At 52.6% G+C, this 3,764-nt stretch overlaps 1 long non-coding RNA gene, 2 other non-coding genes and 1 pseudogene across 5 annotated transcripts in view; all 4 read left to right on the top strand.

Annotated features, from left to right (window-relative positions):
- The window catches only part of LOC118426595, a 30,780-nt gene extending 27,819 nt beyond the window's left edge, over nucleotides 1-2,961 (top strand). The window contains exons 7-9 of one of the 3 annotated variants that reach the window (XR_004832428.1): nucleotides 339-403; nucleotides 1,374-1,438; nucleotides 2,411-2,961. This is a non-coding gene — a long non-coding RNA (uncharacterized LOC118426595). Of the gene's footprint in view, nucleotides 1-338; nucleotides 404-532; nucleotides 1,025-1,373; nucleotides 2,063-2,410 lie in introns of those variants that run through there. The other 2 variants (XR_004832429.1, XR_004832430.1) reach the window with 2 other exon arrangements.
- LOC118426764 lies at nucleotides 840-1,029 on the top strand. Its single transcript, XR_004832460.1, has one exon. It is a non-coding gene; the product is annotated as a U2 spliceosomal RNA (small nuclear RNA).
- Nucleotides 1,878-2,067, top strand: LOC118426763. Its single transcript, XR_004832459.1, has one exon. It is a non-coding gene; the product is annotated as a U2 spliceosomal RNA (small nuclear RNA).
- On the top strand, nucleotides 2,915-3,003 carry LOC118426780 (annotated as a pseudogene).
- Nucleotides 3,004-3,764: the final 761 nt, after the last annotated feature.

The following is a 3,764-nucleotide window of genomic DNA, read 5'->3' as shown; positions in this document are numbered from 1 at the left end:
ATCAAGAGTTGCCGCCACACATGTCACACACAGACTGCAATCTCTTTACGCGGTCAGGACAGAGCAAGCGTTTACCTTATTCCATGACCAACTTTCAGACATGAAATCAATCTAGATTCCCCGATGGGGAATGTGTACGGACGGAGCGCATATTGAGAAGAGCCTGCAGTTTGTGTGTCCGACTTTCCGTAACCCTAACCCTAACCCTAACCCTAACCCTAACCCTAACCCTAACCCTAACCCTAACTCTAACCCTAACCCTAACCCTAACCTTCAGCTGTTTCTTGGAGTGGGCTAGTGGAAAGAGTAGATAGCCATTCCTTTCTTTTCTGTTTCAGACTGCAGTGCCGGTGCCCCCGGAGGAGAGGAAAGAAAGGCCGAGTTGAGCAAGACTGCATTGAAGGTGAGTACCGCTTGTGTTGTGTGTACTTTCTCTCCGTCGCTAGGGCGGCGTTCGAGAATCGCGTTCCAGTGGCGGAGCGCGGTTCGGGTGGGCCAGGCCGCGGTTGTTGTTGTTGTTGTTGTTGTATAGGTCTGAAAGTGAAAGTGAGCGGCTGCGTTGTGGCGACGTCACGTGTGTTTTGCCGCAAAACGGGGCCGAGGTGAGAGAGGGTGTCGCGAGAGGGGCTGCGGTGTGTCGTCGGGAAGTAGTGCGGGTCGCATGTTGTGCCGAAAGGAAGGAAAACGGGGCGGGATTGGCACTGGATCAACAAACAACTGGGTTAGAGGTGTCCGCTATCCTGCGGCGGCGGAATGGGAAGTCGTTGGCGACTGTTGGTGCTCCACGGGCCGGGGCCGGCCCGCCCCGGGGTGGGGCGCTAGCGGTCACGGTCATCGTTATCGCTTCTCGGCCTTTTGGCTAAGATCAAGTGTAGTATCTGTTCTTATCAGTTTAATCTCTGATACATTCCCCATCGGGGAATCTAGATTAAATTGATTTTTGAAAGTTGGTCATGGAATAAGAGCTTGCTCTGTCCTGACCGCGGATCGGCTCGGTATTGCAGTACCTCCGAGATCGGTCCATCCCCTTACAAATCCAAAAGAAGTTGCACGCACACACATGTCACACACAGACTGCAATCTCTTTACGCGGTCAGGACAGAGCAAGCGTTTACCTTATTCCATGACCAACTTTCAGACATGAAATCAATCTAGATTCCCCGATGGGGAATGTGTACGGACGGAGCGCATATTGAGAAAAGCCTGCAGTTTGTGTGTGTCCGACTTTCCGTAACCCTAACCCTATCCCGACTTTCCGTAAGCCTAACCCTAACCCTAACCCTAACCCGGCTTTCCCTAACCCTAACCCTAACCCTTTCTTGGAGTGGGCTAGTGGAAAGAGTAGATAGCCATTCCTTTCTTTTCTGTTTCAGACTGCAGTGCCGGTGCCCCCGGAGGAGAGGAAAGAAAGGCCGAGTTGAGCAAGACTGCATTGAAGGTGAGTACCGCTTGTGTTGTGTGTACTTTCTCTCCGTCGCTAGGGCGGCGTTCGAGAATCGCGTTCCAGTGGCGGAGCGCGGTTCGCGAACACCATTGTCGAGTGGGCCAGGCCGCGGTTGTTGTTGTATAGGTCTGAAAGTGAAAGTGAGCGGTTGCGTTGTGGCGACGTCACGTGTGTTTTGCCGCAAAACGGGGCCGAGGTGAGAGAGGGTGTCGCGAGAGGGGCTGCGGTGTGTCGTCGGGAAGTAGTGCGGGTCGCATGTTGTGCCGAAAGGAAGGAAAACGGGGCGGGATTGGCACTGGATCAACAAACAACTGGGTTAGAGGTGTCCGCTATCCTGCGGCGGCGGAATGGGAAGTCGTTGGCGACTGTTGGTGCTCCACGGGCCGGGGCCGGCCCGCCCCGGGGTGGGGCGCTAGCGGTCACGGTCATCGTTATCGCTTCTCGGCCTTTTGGCTAAGATCAAGTGTAGTATCTGTTCTTATCAGTTTAATCTCTGATACATTCCCCATCGGGGAATCTAGATTAAATTGATTTTTGAAAGTTGGTCATGGAATAAGAGCTTGCTCTGTCCTGACCGCGGATCGGCTCGGTATTGCAGTACCTCCGAGATCGGTCCATCCCCTTACAAATCCAAAAGAAGTTGCACGCACACACATGTCACACACAGACTGCAATCTCTTTACGCGGTCAGGACAGAGCAAGCGTTTACCTTATTCCATGACCAACTTTCAGACATGAAATCAATCTAGATTCCCCGATGGGGAATGTGTACGGACGGAGCGCATATTGAGAAGAGCCTGCAGTTTGTGTGTCCGACTTTCCGTAACCCTAACCCTAACCCTAACCCTAACCCTAACCCTAACCCTAACCCTAACTCTAACCCTAACCCTAACCCTAACCTTCAGCTGTTTCTTGGAGTGGGCTAGTGGAAAGAGTAGATAGCCATTCCTTTCTTTTCTGTTTCAGACTGCAGTGCCGGTGCCCCCGGAGGAGAGGAAAGAAAGGCCGAGTTGAGCAAGACTGCATTGAAGGTGAGTACCGCTTGTGTTGTGTGTACTTTCTCTCCGTCGCTAGGGCGGCGTTCGAGAATCGCGTTCCAGTGGCGGAGCGCGGTTCGCGAACACCATTGTCGAGTGGGCCAGGCCGCGGTTGTTGTTGTATAGGTCTGAAAGTGAAAGTGAGCGGTTGCGTTGTGGCGACGTCACGTGTGTTTTGCCGCAAAACGGGGCCGAGGTGAGAGAGGGTGTCGCGAGAGGGGCTGCGGTGTGTCGTCGGGAAGTAGTGCGGGTCGCATGTTGTGCCGAAAGGAAGGAAAACGGGGCGGGATTGGCACTGGATCAACAAACAACTGGGTTAGAGGTGTCCGCTATCCTGCGGCGGCGGAATGGGAAGTCGTTGGCGACTGTTGGTGCTCCACGGGCCGGGGCCGGCCCGCCCCGGGGTGGGGCGCTAGCGGTCACGGTCATCGTTATCGCTTCTCGGCCTTTTGGCTAAGATCAAGTGTAGTATCTGTTCTTATCAGTTTTCTGGTAAGGGCTGCACTTGATCCTTGGCCTTACGGCTAGGGACTGATGTGGATTAGACCATTGTTTTCCTTCCTTGATATGGGTGATCCCTGCCTTTATGGCAGCGATCTTTACTGATTACATCAGGTACAACGCCCCGAGAGGTGCTGGTAGTCTTTTGGTCAGTCGTGCCTGGAAAGGCCACTGATCTCTAGTTAGCTTTCTAAATCTTACGGTCTTTTTGCCGACAGTTTTATTGGTCAGTGTGAGGATAGTTAAGGCCCTTGAGAGCCCTGTAACCTCAAGGTGTAGCGGGTGGAACTCCCTTTGGGATCACTCCACCCGCCAATAGCAAAGAGCAACACCTCGACGCACACACTTGACGGGAAAAATCCGGGCCGGAGTATAACGGAAACGTTAGCAGGTCCGGAGAAGAGTACTATCAAGACACTTTCTACAGGGATTCCCTATTTGTTGGTGGGAACTAAATTGCCCCCTTGTAATAACCATGGCGACCCCAAAGAGCGACGGAAATGATATGTTCCAGAAGAGCTTCAGTATTAAATTCGAAGAAGAAACGGATGTAAGGAGGATTTTGGAAAGCTTCCACGAAATGGCAGGTATAGACGTCAAGTCTGACCTACATAACGTTTGGCTAAAAGGAAGAAACACCTTCGAAGTAACAACGAACACGATGGGAAAAAAGAATGAGTTAATGTTAAGTCTAAAGAATTGGTATCCACATGTAGAGGTCCAGGGGTACGGCATGGGCACGGTGGTGTCCCTGTTCCGGGTGCCCTCGTATATCACAGAAG

This window comes from Branchiostoma floridae, chromosome 11, assembly GCF_000003815.2.
Source record: "Branchiostoma floridae strain S238N-H82 chromosome 11, Bfl_VNyyK, whole genome shotgun sequence".
NCBI classification, from domain to species: domain Eukaryota; kingdom Metazoa; phylum Chordata; class Leptocardii; order Amphioxiformes; family Branchiostomatidae; genus Branchiostoma; species Branchiostoma floridae.
This window is presented reverse-complemented; position numbering and strand designations above follow the sequence as displayed.